This window comes from Marmota flaviventris, chromosome 2 (genome assembly GCF_047511675.1).
Source record: "Marmota flaviventris isolate mMarFla1 chromosome 2, mMarFla1.hap1, whole genome shotgun sequence".
In the NCBI taxonomy this organism is placed as follows: Eukaryota; Metazoa; Chordata; class Mammalia; order Rodentia; family Sciuridae; genus Marmota; species Marmota flaviventris.
In genome coordinates this window covers 117524169-117538672 of record NC_092499.1, presented here as the reverse complement: position 1 = coordinate 117538672, position 14504 = coordinate 117524169, and the positions used below count along the sequence as shown (strand labels likewise).

The 14504-nt window shown below is 45.1% G+C and overlaps 1 protein-coding gene across 3 annotated transcripts in view; it reads left to right on the top strand.

The window, feature by feature from the left end:
* The first annotated feature begins 4212 nt into the window (after positions 1–4212).
* Positions 4213–14504, top strand: part of Pkm (pyruvate kinase M1/2) — a 28666-nt gene continuing 18374 nt past the window's right edge. Inside the window, exon 1 of one of the 3 annotated variants that reach the window (XM_027923858.2) lies at positions 4213–4296. The gene's annotated coding sequence lies outside the window, so the exon portion shown is untranslated. Of the gene's footprint in view, positions 4297–12857; positions 12882–14504 lie in introns of those variants that run through there. The other 2 variants (XM_027923851.2, XM_071608440.1) reach the window with 2 other exon arrangements.

Below are 14504 nucleotides of genomic sequence, written 5' to 3'. Positions count from 1 at the left end.
TCAAACAGCATCACTTCTTTTAGACCTGGACATACTTGGTTAGGGATAGAGGAGGGAAGAGAACTGTTTTCCTCAATTAGTTCCAGTTCAAGAACAGATGGCTGTGATTCTGGACTGAGAATTAAAAAACTGAGTTTAACCTTCTTGTCCTTCCTCTCCCGGTAATTTTCCATTCAGGCTGGGTGTGACCATGACTTAGTTTGTGGTGAGGATGTGGCCATCCACTGGGGAGGAGCCTGCTTGCTTCTTTCATTCTGGCTGGGGAGAGGGAGAAGAATCTGGTGCTGAGTCATGTCTGAGTTACTTTCCAGCTTCTCACAGGAGGATTCTGGATGGAGGTTTGGGGATGTTTCAGATTTTGGTACCAATTTTGGGTACAAAAATTCAATTTTGGAAAAGAAGCTTCATGTATCATACAATGCCTCTAGAGCCTTCTGTCCCCAGGAATAAGGTAGACTTCAGTTCATATAAAGGGTCATTATCCTCCCTGGAGCACAAGACTTTCTACAAATTGAGTTTCAGACCACCCCACCTCACCCCAAGATGGAGCCAGAGATGCCGCCTGTTAAATTAAAGTCATTGCCTATGAAAAATATTTTACGTAGGAGAGAACTCAAAGTCTACTTAATCCTAGCTGTCCTTGGGACAAGTAGGTCAGGTAGCTGGCAGCCAGCTGGCAGCCAGTGTACACAGGCCATAGACAAGAATGGAGAGTGTGTCCAAGGAAAAAAAGAACTGCAGCAGGAGGACTTATGGTGGGGAGGAACCTGATGCCTTTTCTTGTTTTCCAAATCTCAATTGTCCATGTCCCCTTCCTAGTCTTTTTTTCTTTTTTGTCTTTTTTAGTTATAGTTGGACATAATACCTTTATTTTTATGTGGTGCTGAGGATCGAACCCAGAGCCTCACACGTGCTACGTGCTAGGCTCTTGTTCTACCGCTGACTCACAACCCCAGCCCCCCCCTCCCCGCCCTTTCCCCAGTCTTATTACAGTGCCAGGATCTTTCAGGCTTTACCTTCTCCTAGGGTGAAAAGTGACAAAGTATACCCAGGCAGATTGCTTTTGGGGGGTAGGGTCTGTTTACACTTCCACATACATTTTGTCTATACTTGTAAGAATTAAGGAGAGCGCAGGATGTGATCCAAGGGAGCAACTTGGTAGGTAAGTTTAGACTACCCTACAAGTGGTTTCACTTTCCAATAAGTCCTAGCAGTTCTGAGCTACAGAAAGATTGTTGGAAGTTATTAGGCTGACAGTCTCCTTGGCTGAGGCAGTACTCCATTTGACTGAAAAAGGACTCCACAGGCTTCTCCCTGCTTCCAAGTGCTTATGCATTTTACAGGATCCTCAGAAAACCTAGATAAACAATTACAATAAAAACAAAACAAAACAAACTTCCCAGGTGCAGTAGTGCATGCCTGTTATCCCAGCAGCTGGGGAGGCAGGAAGATTGTAGGTTCAAAGCCAGCCTCAGCAATTTAGCAAGGTCCTAAGCAACTTAGCAAGGCCCTGTCTCAAAATTTAAAAAATAAAAAGGGCTGCAGATGTAGATCAGATCCAGGTACCAAACAAAACCAAACCTGGAAGTATTCATTTACTCTTCCTTCTTGGAATGGCCCTCCCATACCTTCTCTCTATCATAACCTGTGTTCCTTGTGTAGCTCAGATCTCTCCTCCATAAAGCCTTCTCTTTTTCACACAGATAGCCTGTTTTCTCTCTCTCTCTCTTTTTTTTTTTGAGAGACAGAATTTTTTAATATTTATTTTTTAGTTTTCAGCGGACACAACATCTTTGTTTGTATGTGGTGCTGAGGATCGAACCCGGGCCGCACGCATGCCAGGCAAGCGTGCTACCGCTTGAGCCACATCCCCAGCCCCACCTGTTTCCCCAACTCCAAAGAGCCAACTTTTTCTTCCTTCTAGGGTTTGTCTGGGAAACTTCTGGTATGCCTGAAGGGATTTAGGATGCCGAGGAGGGCATGGAATAAATATAAAAGTCTACCTGTTCTGGTTCTATTAAGGGCAGATAAAAGTCCAAAATAATACATATTTCTGCTTTAAACCTGACAATAAAGGCTTATGGGCTATCCTGGTTATCTGTTGTTCTGGGAGAAATAACTCTGCTATATCAGGCAGAGACCAAGATGTCACATAATCAGTGAGAAAACCTGTAATCTTACCCTCTTCACCAGGGCCAAAGCTTATCTTTGGGCTTTGGATTGGGTTCAGTATTACTCAACAAGGACTCCCATTAGAGAGTCAAACCATTAAATTCCAGATTCTTGGGGCTGGGGCTGTCGCTCAGTGGTAGAGTGCTTGCCTAGCATGCATGAGGCCCTGGGTTCAATCCTCAGCACCCCATAAAAATAAACAAAATAAAGGCATTCTGTCCATCTACAACTACAAAAATAAAAAAATAAAATAAATTCCAGATTCTGTGGTCAGCAATACAAACAAAATAGGAATCCATACCTCTAGTCCAGTGAACCTAACAGCTCCTCCTCCCATTCTGGCCAGATCAGTGAACACAGTGGAAAGGGTTTGCTCTGGGCTGAAGGGCCTATGTCCTTCTGCAACTTGGTTCCCTGTAGCTCTAGGATTGTTACTTGTGAGTATTCAGAGGGCTGGCTGAGAGAAGGACAAGCTTGAATTCAGAACCATTGTTTTAGCACTGGTGACCAGGACATTTGTTCAAGACTAGTCAATTCCCAGAGAAAGGCATTGAATTGAATTCACTGACATTATACCATCTCATTAGATACCACTCTATGAAGCAAGAATTGTCTTCAACTTTTTTTTTAATCAATGGACCTTTATTTTATAACTATCATATCAAAATCTGCAACTGAAGGGCAATAGCTTGAAATCAGATTAATGCATGTACGCCTCAATCGTGGAAATAAAGCCCTCTTTGGACTGGGAAGGATCTGAATCTCCTCAGGAGCAGGGCTTTATTCCCTTGCAACTTTATGTCTTCTCATCACCTACCTACAAGTAAGGGGACCAGAAAATGTTTACAGGAAAAAATTAAAGGCTTTATTTCGTTACAAATTTACTTGTAGGCTGTCACTTTCTCCTCACAGCTTATCTAATAGGAAGTGCAATGAAGGCCTGTGATTCAGTGCAGTCAAGTGTGTCTGCCTGAGCAGGTCACACCCATTGGGATGATTTTCCAGGAAAAAGGAAAAAAGAAGCTAAGAGAACAAACTCCACATTGTCAATTAGACAACATTGTATCTACTGTCAAAACTTGGCTGAATAAAGAATGAAAGCTGTTTCATCTGTAATTGCTCTCATCACTAGTTGTTGAGACCACGACTGCGAAATTCCAAAATGCCTTGTAGAAAATGTAAGGAAAGCTTTAACAATATTGATTTAAACGCACAACTGGGTTGAAAACAAGTGCTGACTCCTGTAGAGATTATTGGCTCTAATGCCCTGACTTGATATTTCCTGATGGTCAGTTTTGCACTAATATCAACACTTTTGATTAGCTTTCTACTCTTTCGCCCTTGTTCTGTAGGGTTCCAGGCCCTACTAAAATATTCATAAGGTCCCAACCTGTCTTTCCTTTTTCCAGAGTTACGCTCCTAATCTAGTTGCGATCCCCTTTTCTTAGGTCTCCCTACTCTGGGTTAGAGCCTGAGCTCCTGAAAAGACGGCTCAAATCATCCACGACTCTAACTACCTAACTTGCCAGTTCAGTCAATTGAGAGTGTGATGGTGCGGGCACCCGAAGGGGTGGGAAATCCTAGGGTGGGGCCGGACTAACGCTGCCTAGGGACCTATAAACCTGGGCACCGCCCGGGCAGGCCTGAACAGCTAGGGCGGCCTGCGCCAAGCGCCAAGAGAAAAACTCCTGTCCAGTCGCCCAAGTCCACAGCAACAGGTGGCCCAGGCGCCTGGGGGTCTGGGTGGGAGGTATCCGGGGACCCGAGGGCGGGTCCTGCAGTCTCACCACTTCCCTATTGGCCACTGTCGCATGTCAACTCGACTTTTGTATCACGTATCCTTCCGCTACTGAATGTAGTCCTCCCCAAATGGAGAACCTGCCCGTTTAGCCTTCGTCTCATTTCCTTCTGAAGGTGCCTGCGGCCGGCAAGGACGCAGGGGGGCGGGACACAGGCAGCCGGGAGCCGGGATTGGGTGAGGGGTGGGGCTGCGGAGGGATTGCGGCGACGCATCCTGCATAACCTTGAGGCGAAGGCAGTGGATTCCCGCACTGAAGCTGCGCGTCCAGAGACTTCTGAACCGTTTCTGCTTTACAGCGCACCCGGAGCCGAAGCACGCCGGAGGTGAGCGGGCCGAGAGGCTGGGCCGGCGGTCCCCACTTAGGGTCCATCCGCCCGGCAAGCGCGGAATATGGGCCCACCAGCTCACTCAGGTCACTCTGACTAGGAACGGCGCAGCATTCCTGGGATCTTGGATCCGGTCGGGGTTGGGAGAGAAAGGCTACTCATGCACGAGGCCTGCTTCTCAAAGACCTCGCTCCCAAAGTCAGACGGGTCCTCCAATCTCCCCCCACCCCCTTATGCAGGTTCCATCTTTTCTTTCTCAGTCTGGCTCCATCCTCGCCTATTATTCTTAATTGGTTCCATCCTTGACTCTCTTTCCCTTCCGCTTGGCTAAGTTCGTCTCTCTTAATCCTAGTTCTTTCGCTTCCCTCATCTTCAGCCTCCGTGTCCCCCGCATTCTGTTGCTTTCCTTGTAACGTCCCCTTGAAACCATTCCTTGGGTTCTTCTCTGTCCGTTCTCCATTCAGGCTTGTCCGCGCTTCCCGCGCCGGTCCCCTCCTCATGGCTGCCCCTCCCCCCTCCATTCTAGTCACGTCCGCTCCTCGGCATCCCTCTTACTCTTTCACGCGGCTTGGGTCCCCGCCCCTCCTCCTCCGTTTCGGTCACGTCCCCGCCCCCTCCATTCTAGTCACGTCCTCGTGCTTCCCCATGGCCTTCCATTGCAATTCTGTCCCGCTTCTCCATCATTGCTGGAGTCCCAGGTCCCAGTACTGGGCGGGCAGTGGGCCAGCGCCCTACGTGCAGTGGTCTGCGGGTGGGCAGAGGCCGGTGAGGATGCCGTGGTAACCCGAGGGGATGCAGCAACTGCGCGGGACGTCGATAGCGGGTTATGTAATCTGGGTCTGCTCGGCTACATGAGGGAAGGAACCGGGGCTGTTCTTGTGGCGCGTCCCTTTTTTTGTGCAGCTGGGGGGATTTCTCCGGCGACCTGTGAGGCCCTGGATCTCAGCTTCGGCCCTGCAGGGTGGCCGCGAAGACTCACTCACTCCATCCTGTGGCTGCGCGGCTGCACGTAGCGGCTCTCTCTGGACCCGCCCAAGTTTCTCAGAGGCAGCATCCACTTCCTTAAGCTATGGTTCACAGTTTTTACCAAATGCGCCCGGATGGTAGAAAGCAAAGGCCTCAGCGTAGGGAGAGGGAATGTTACAGGGAAGGTAGGCAATCTGTATTCACTCCAAAGAGGTATGGGTCAAGGGTTGTTGCAGGAAGCGGGTTGAAGACTAGGATTGCTAGAAGGGTCATAACCCATAAAGATCTAATTAGGGAAACAATTTATCACTGATCAGTGCTATAAAAAAGATACGAATTTCCAGCCGGGTGTGCACGCCTGTAATTCCAGCTGCTTGAGAGGCAGGAGGATCACATTCATAGCCAGCCTCAGCAACGGTGAGGCTGTAAGCAACTCAGTGAGACCCTGTCTCTAAATAGAAATACAAAACAGGGATGGGGATGTGGCTCAGTGGTCGAGTTCCCTGATTTCAATGGCTGCGCTCTCCCCGCCCCCCCCCCCCCCCAAAAAAAAAAGAAAGAAAAGAGTTTCCTAGGAGAGAGAGAAGGTCGTAACCACTCCAAAGTTGGCACACAAGGTTTGAAGAAACAGGAAAGCACCTTCAAGACTGAAAGCTATTTTAAAACTCAGAGGCAGGTCCTTTGGCTGCTTAAACCTAGGGCATCCATCTTGTTCTTTATTCTAAAGTGAGCCTGATATCAAAGACCCAGGCCCGGTGGACGGAGGCATTCTGGAGTTGAAAATGGGCAATTGGAATCAGGTGTAACTACTAAGATGATGGAAGAATTCATCCCCTGGGCCTGTTTGCTGTGGGAAAACTGGGAGTAACATTTTCCTCATGAATGGTGAAAGAGCTGGTTTTTGGGCACATCCCTCCAAGTATGTGGAATTAAGTGTCTAATCTCTAATGAGGTGTCCAGAAGAAATGACGTTCATGTATTATTTTGTTCACTGCACAATTAGTTAATTCACAGTTGCCTTGAGGGACTTGAGGGTCTGAACTTGCCATCATTTTCTCCTTGCTATCCCCACACACATGCTTTTTTTTTATGTTGTACTGAGGATGGAACCCACTGCCTCACATGTGGTAGGGAAGTTCTCTACCACTGAGCTACAACCCCAGCCTCATACAGTTAATCTTTGGGAGTTAGACTGTCTAAATACTAAATAGCTCCTGGAAACAATTCTCCTGAGAGATCTTGGTACAATGTTTACAAAGTACAGTTACTTTGCGCCTCTCTTGGAACAGAAGTTCTTTGGTCTCCTGAGAAAGGATACCTCTAAATAAAGGCGGGGGGGTGGGGGTCAGCCTATGGTGTGGACTTTAAGGGTAGAAACAAACTTGCGCCATACCAAAACTAAACTCTTTCATTCGGGTCCCTGATTGCTCCAAGGGGGTTTTAGGACTTGCTCAGCTAGCTGTTAGGGTGATGTTAGGATGGGAGGCAGGGGGAAGTCGCCCCCTTTTGGCAGTACTGAGGGTGTGGCCACTTCTTTGGGTACAGAGGAGGTCCTAGGTCAAGACCCCTGGGGCAGCATTGTTAGCAAATAATTTGCCCTCTGGTGGCCAGAGGGTGCTCTTGGTAATGCAGTAGGGGCTGTTCTGTGGGGAAGGGTAATGTAACTCATCACCAGATCTGTGGGGGATGCTGTGTGGGCAAGATGACTCAACCTTTCAAATTGTCTGCTTTTGAGAGAATTCTCTTCCTTGGGTAAGTGGGGAAACTGCATTGCGGTTTTTGCAGGCTTAAAAAATGCCCCCCTCCCCTTTCAATGAGTCAAATAATGAAACAGCATACATTTCCCCAGTTAAAAAATGTCTCATTAAATGCAGAATGGTTGGTCCAGGTGTCACCAGGCTCTCTGTACTGCCCTAAGAGATTAGGTGAAGGGAACTGTGCCCAAGTAATGCAGTCTGAGTCTTCTATGTTGGGCAAGGCAGCCTCCCGTGGGACATGAATAACAAATAATTTCTATGAACGCATTTCTTAGTTATTGTACTTAGCTGAAATATATGGGTATTCATCTCCTGTGTAGTACAGCTGCTTTAATTAGAAGCCTTACATTAGAAATAGTTTTAGTGTTGAATTTATAGTTTTACAAACAGAATTAAGGACTGCATCCCCAGTGACTTCGCACATTTGATAGTTGACTCCAAACAGCAGTTACAGAAGCTGCTTGTCTTTCTTCAATTATTGTGACATTAAGGTGGGGTCACAGGAAAACCCATTTTATTTCTTAAAGCTGTGTATTTCTTAACATTGAGGCAACAAAAGAAATGCGGAAATGGCTTTTGAGCAGGAAAGTAGGAAAAAAACAACTTGGAGCATTTGTAAGTTGTAAACTCACATTACTTAGGTTTTAGTTTGCTTCAGCTTTTATGTAGCAAAGTCAGGATGGCCAAGACTAAAACAGATCAGGTTAGAGGAAAATGACTCATTTGACAATTACCTCAATTTCTGAATCACTCCAAATGCTTAGTCAAATCCTAGTTAACTGGTGTGCCACAAGAATGAGTCGCCCTGTGAGCAGGGTTTTATTGTAACCTTGCTGAGGGTTTCTGTGAGATGTTTATGAGTTTTAATTGAGTTGTCATTTTTAATCAATTGTGGAACAGATAAAAATAGAGCTGATAGAATGTATTAAGACCATTCTTTTTTTTTTATTTTTAGTTGGACACAATACCGTTATTTTATTTATTTATGTGGTGCTGAGGATCTAACCCAGGGCCTCACGTGTGCTAGGTGATCGCTCTTCCCCTGAGCCACATCCCCAGCCCAAGACCATTCTTAATACCATATTAGTTTCTGGAACTCACATTTTACACTATAGCCAGACTTAAACTGAATAATTGAGTAGTCTAATTATTTGGGTCTCTCTCTCTTTTTTTTTTTTTTTTTTAGTATTTATTTATTTATATTTGGTGCTGAGGCTTGAACCTAGTGCTTCATATTTGCCAGGCAAGCCCTCTAGCACTGAGCCACAACCTCAGCCTTACTTGGGTCTCTTAAAGAAGCTGTTGGGGAGAAGGTGAGCTTGGGCTGGTGGTGGTGTGCCGCCTCTGGCTGACTCTTCCTGCCTCAGAGATAGGGGCCCTGGTAGGGCTGCAAAGCAGTGCCATGAGACCACGCCCCTGCAGTGGTTTGTGCCTCTCTGCACGTAGGAGGGAGAGCTGGGCTGCAGTACCTCTGGTGGCCTCTGAGAATCCCCCACATTTTGTCCATAGGCAAAACTCCTGGGAAGCTCTGGTGCCAGCAAGCAGTGTTTGGAATACAGGCTGGGGCTCTGGTGGGGAGATGCCACCACCAGCTCTATATACTAGGGCACTGAGGTTGCTGATTATAGCATTTCAGAGTATGGACCAGCTTAGGGGAACTCTGCTGGCAAAAAAATTCTCTGAAGGGAATCCCATCCCTTCCAAACATCTTTAATTGACCTACAGTTCATATTTCTTAAACTTTAAACAATGTTTAAACTCTGGAAATTAGTGCAAGAAAATTTGCCTCAGCAGTGTCAGTCATGACACATAAAATGCAGAGTCTGTCATATCCATTTTGGAGAGGAGCCCAGGAGTTTTGATTAAGAAGTAGGGAAGTAGAGACTTAAATCCTGCTATCCTACCCTTTGGTAGTTAACATTAGAGAGCAGACTAACAAATATCACTTATCAGCTGGGCAAACATTTTTGAAGTCTGACAATACCAAGTATTAGCAAACATGTGGGAAGGCAGGAACTCACAGTACTGGTTGGTTGAAAGTTGATACAAGGACTGGGGTTGTGGCTCAGTGGTGGAGCGCTCGCCTAGCTCATGCAAGGCTCTGGGTTTGATCCTTAGCACCACATAAAAGTAAATAAACAAAAATAAAGGTATTGTGTCCACTACAACAGCAACCAAAAAAAAAAAAAAAGAAAGAAAGTTGATACAGACAGTGTGGAGAGCAATTATTAGGTTTAGTAAAATAGAAATAAACATTCTCCATAACCAAGAATTCCACATTTCTGGGATATATAGAAGCTCACACATACTATGAGTTGTTATAGGAGACATACATACTATGTTGTTATAATATTAATAGGGGAAATTGGTTTAATGCCCAGGGCAGGTAAGGGAATACATAAATGATCTCTTTGTGCAATGGACTGGTATGGTAGTTCACATGAACTAGCTGGATCCTTATAGCAACTGACTGGATGGATCTTAAATGTGCCGAGTGAGAAAGAAGTTATTAAGCGATATGCACAGTACTCACTTAGGATATTAAAAATGGCCAGTATATAGATAAACTGCATGAACTTAAATGAACTAGGAATATACAGAATTCATATTAGTGATTTGGGTGCCAAAATTGACAATAAGGAGTAGGGATGTTAAATGGGAAGGCTTAGAGGAAATTGGAGGGGGAAGAAAAATGAACTGTATAAAATTTTTATTTTTAGAAAGTCTGAGGAAATTAGAACTCATTGTTAATGGTCAGTTCTGGGTGGTAGAAAAACATGTTAGGGATTTTGTTGTTGTTGTTGTTTTGTTTTGTTTTTTTCCCTCCCTAATTAAAAAAAAATCCAAAATAATACAAGTAAACCTGTAAAAGCTGCTTTAGGGGAGACACTGGTGCTAACTAGGTCAGTGCTCTTGGACAGCTGTCACTGCTTTTTCTCAAGTCCTGTCTCCTACCCCAACTGTGGTGTAAGGAATCTCCTTTAAAAGCTGAACCTCCTTTATTCAGGCCATAACCCTGGCTTTAGAGGTCTCTAAATCAGGGTCCCAGGTTCCTGGCAGCTTCCAGAGTTTGGGAATCATGCCTAGAAGCACTATCCGATTGCTTAAGCTTATTAAGAATGCACCATGTGCCAACACAACAAAAGCTTCTCCCAAAATTTCCACCTTCAGGTTGAAATCAATTCTCTGCTCTGGCCATCTAGGATAGAACCAGGGAATCCTTGGCATTTGAGGGCATCAAGTGTTCTGACTCTGGACTTCCTGTCCAAAAACTGAGTGGTAGTGGTCTTTCATTTAACATCAGTGTTTGTTTGTTTTGTTTTGTTTTGTTTTTTGCCCTATTCCACACTGTAGTTTGAAATAGTTCCTTAGGTTCCTGCTGATAGGTTTATGTCACTTGTTCTAACCCTGAAGAATAAAAGAACATTGTCATCTGCCTCCCCCCATTCCCAGCAGGAGAATTTTTCTTGACCCTACATACAAATGGGTTCATTTTTTGTTAAGCTGGTTAACACCCAGATGTTGCCTTCTGTTACAGGCCCTGCTTGAGGTAGAGAGTAGACTTCAGACTGAGATCTCTTCACTAAAGGAGATTTTATTGTCTGTACACAAACGCATTGCTGTGTTTTAGGATGAACAGACCTTACCAGAGTCCCGTGGCTAGCTCATCACCCAGTTTGTGTTTCCATAGTCTACATAGGGTCAGTCTTGGAGATTCTTCTTCCCTTTTCCATCTTGAGAAAGCAGGCTGACCTGAATGCCAGCATATTATGGTACAAACCTTTCTGATGGATGCTGGAGTTCTGAAGAGTTGAGAATTTCCATGCTGGCATGGAAAACATGAAGAGCTTATGGATGTCAGAGCAAGGAACTCTTGGACCTCCCAGCAATATTTGAGGAAGAAAGTGGGCTTGAAGTGCCATCATTATTGGGTTGGTCTGTATGATGAGGTTGGTATTGAAGCATAATTGGTACAGAGAGCCCTGCTGATTGATAATTGGCTTAAACAGATGAAGACTCATAGGTCAAGTTAGTTTATTAGGGCAGAATGATTTGGATCTTTGTGAAATGTAGAGTTGATGGAGTGAAGCATGAATCTTTTCCAGCATGACCTGACAGTGGTGCTGCCTGCAAGAAGCAGAGCATTTGCTATTTTTTTATATGGTTCTACCTTCTGGTTTTTGAGGAATGGTCAAAGAATTGTGTCTGGCACAAAGGAAACTAATATAGGAGACTAATATAGATGAGATGGGAAAGGGTAGAATTGGGCACCTGGAGTTAAGCTGTGCTGTGCCTGCTACCACCTGTTAGCCCAGGCTAAGCCCTCGAATGGTGTCTCATTTCTCACAGAGGAGAAATGGCTCTGAGGAAGATCCTACTGCAGGGGCTCAGGCTCAAGAGTAAGCCTTTGCCAGTACCTGGGCACGGTGTTTGCTGCTATCAGGGAACACACCAGGCTTCCATTCTCAACTGGAGGTTGGCTTTGCACGTCTGTGCCTCCTGAGGAGGAGGATGCAGTAGTGAGTCAGACTGGCATGGGAGGGGCCGCATGTCCTGGCAGACACTGTCCAGGCAGCCGACAGGCAGAAGGGGAACATTTCCCGGAGGTACACCCTAAGAAACCAGGGCTGCTTTCTGGGGCCAGGGGAGATCCTAGAGGATGTTTTACCAACAACTCTAGGTGAGAAGTGGGAGGGATAGGCAGCTTGTGTTGGGGAGCAGAGGCTTTTTTGGAGAGTCAGGAGGGCTCCAAGCAAGCTCTTTTTGACTACTGGTGTGTAAATCTACTAAAATTCCAAACACATTTTCATTTCTGTACTTAATAGCAAAAAAAGTAGAGCTTATAGACTTCAGATTTAAATTTGAGATGATGAAATAGGGTCTGTTTGACGCCAATATATAGTTGCTAATGGCATTATCCTGGTCCTGGAGACAGCCCTGCTATACCAGAACATCCTTGTCACAAAGGTACTGTGCTTGAGAGTAGACTAAACAGGAAAAGAAATTTGCTGGATTTGGGCATGGAACTAACAGACTTTTGGCATGGAATTGTCCTTTGGACTGTATTACTTTTTTTTTTTGGCCTCAAGGTTCTCAGTGGATCAGGGTTGACCTTCCTAAGTCATTGAAAGTGGCCTACAATGCTTCTGTGGTTTAGGGCCCAAGGCCTCTGCCACATTTAAGCAGAATATTTCTGAAGGAGAGAGCAACAGTTAATACCTGGAACTTCATATTTCTTTTAATTCCAACAATTTTATAGGTGCTTGTAAATATATTACTTATAGAAAAAGTATACGTATAATTCTTCATAAAAATATTTAATGTTAGAAATTTTATTAATAAGGAAAAGAAAAAAAATTTGCTGTAGTTCTGCCACCCAGACAACATACTGTTAAAAAAAAAAAAAAATTGGTATATGTCCTTTAGACCTTTCATGAATGTTTAACTTGGTATCCCTTTCCCACAGTGGGGGACTAAGTTCTTCCATAGAGTAGTGGGGGTGTTAGTAAATCACAGGATAAAGAGACTTCAGGGTGAGGCGGTTTTGGGGTGTTGGGAGTGTAGCATCCCAACGGATTCTATTAACAATTTCTTAGAATGCTTCTGTGGTTTTCTCTGTATCATAGCTGAACCTTTAGGAGTAGCTTCTGCTCAGACACCTGATTATTAAGGTAACTTTCCCTTTACCCCTAAGAGCTTTAGTTACACTCGACTTTTACCTTAATCCTTATACAGTTCTCCAGGGCAAACCTTATTCAGCTCTGAGCGATGTATGCAAGTGGGGCCAAGGAGCGGCCAAGGTGCTGAGCCAAATAAAGAGGGATATATCACCGAAAACCCAAGCCCAGGGAACCAAAGGTATGACTTGATAATGAAGTGGCCCCAAGCTAGTCTTTGAAGGAAGACCGAAGGTCTAGAGAAGAGCCAGTTGATGGGTTTTCAGGAGAATGGAATGAGTGACTCTGTCCCACTCATCCGGATCTTGTGTTCTTCACAGTACAGTCTTTGGACTGAATGACATTCTGTGGAGGCTACAGCAAGGCCTTTGTGTTCTGGTTGGCCTGATGTGCCAACTCAATGATGTTCCCTTAACAGCCAGATTTACCTAAGCCCAGCTGGGAGTCCTGAAGGCTTATGAGCCATGCCTCAACCATGAGTGTAGATCAAGGGGCCCTGTTAGTAATTTAGGAGTTCCTCAGACTTGGGGAAGCGGGAGAGGAGGTATAACTTTCAGAAAGGCCTTAAATTAGACAGAAGGTCATCACACTGAACTGCCTCCAAGTACTAGATGCCAGGAGATACAAAACCAATTAGTCCTGGAGAAGAGGACTGACTTTCTTTTTGGTACCTAGTATATATATTAGAGGGGTAGGAAAAATTAATTGAAATCAACAGTATATTTTTCACCAGGAATAGTTAGCTAGTATCTTAGTTCCCTTTTAAGAGTTTTCAGTTCTGAGCTGGGCATGGTTACTCAACACCTGTAATCCCAGCCACTTGGGAGACTGAAGCAGAAAGATTCCAAGTATGAGATCAACCTCAGAAATTTGGTGAAGCTGCCTCAAAATAAAAAAGGAGTGTAGCACAGTGGCACATGCCTGTAAACCCAGCAGCTTGGGAGGCTAAGACAAAGCCAGACTTGGCTTTGGTGAGGTGCTTAGCAACTCGGTGAGACCCTGTCTCTAAATAAAATACAAAATAGGGCTGGGGATGTGGCTCAGTGTTGAGTGCCCCTGAGTTCAATCCCCGGGACAAGAGGGAAAAAAAAAGGAGTGAAGAGGTACCTCAGTGGTAGAGTGTCACTGGGTTCAAACCCCAGTACCACTGCGGGGGGGGGGGTGTGTGTGAAATTTTAAAACATTCAGTTTTATAGTTGAAGGCTTGTAGCCATCAGTTTTCCATGATTGGTCACCACTGGTCGCAAAGCTCATTGGTCCTTTACCAAGCCTTCTTGGAGATGGCAGAGGTGGTTTAGATGCATGCTGTCCCAGAGTAAGGGTCCTTGATTTGAGGCCCTGAGATTTGGGGAAAGGTGGAGCCAGGGCTAAGGACAGGCTTATTCCTAACCTTTGGCCAGAGCCTTTTTTAGAGTAGCCCTTGTTCTGAGGACTTTGAGAAGGATGTCCGGCTTCTGGTTCACATCCTTCCCTGATAGTTCTTCAAATGCTGCCCAAAATCCTCTCCTTGGTCTCTGTACTCTAATCAGCTAACCAAACACTGGAAGCTTCTCCTGAATTCTTCAGACTCTAATCAGCTAACTCACCGGCTCAGTGAGTTTAGTTGTAGGTCAGTAATAAAGTAAAGCAAAGGTCAGGACAATTGTAGGGATTGTGACCTGGGCTGGTTAATTGCCTGGAACAGATGTCCTGTTGTTGAGAGGCAGCACACTTGTCAGACTTAGAAAGGGAAGCAGGTGGAACATTAAAAATTAGTTGGGGAAACATCATTTCCTTATTGGGGCTGTCTTATTAATATAGTTGT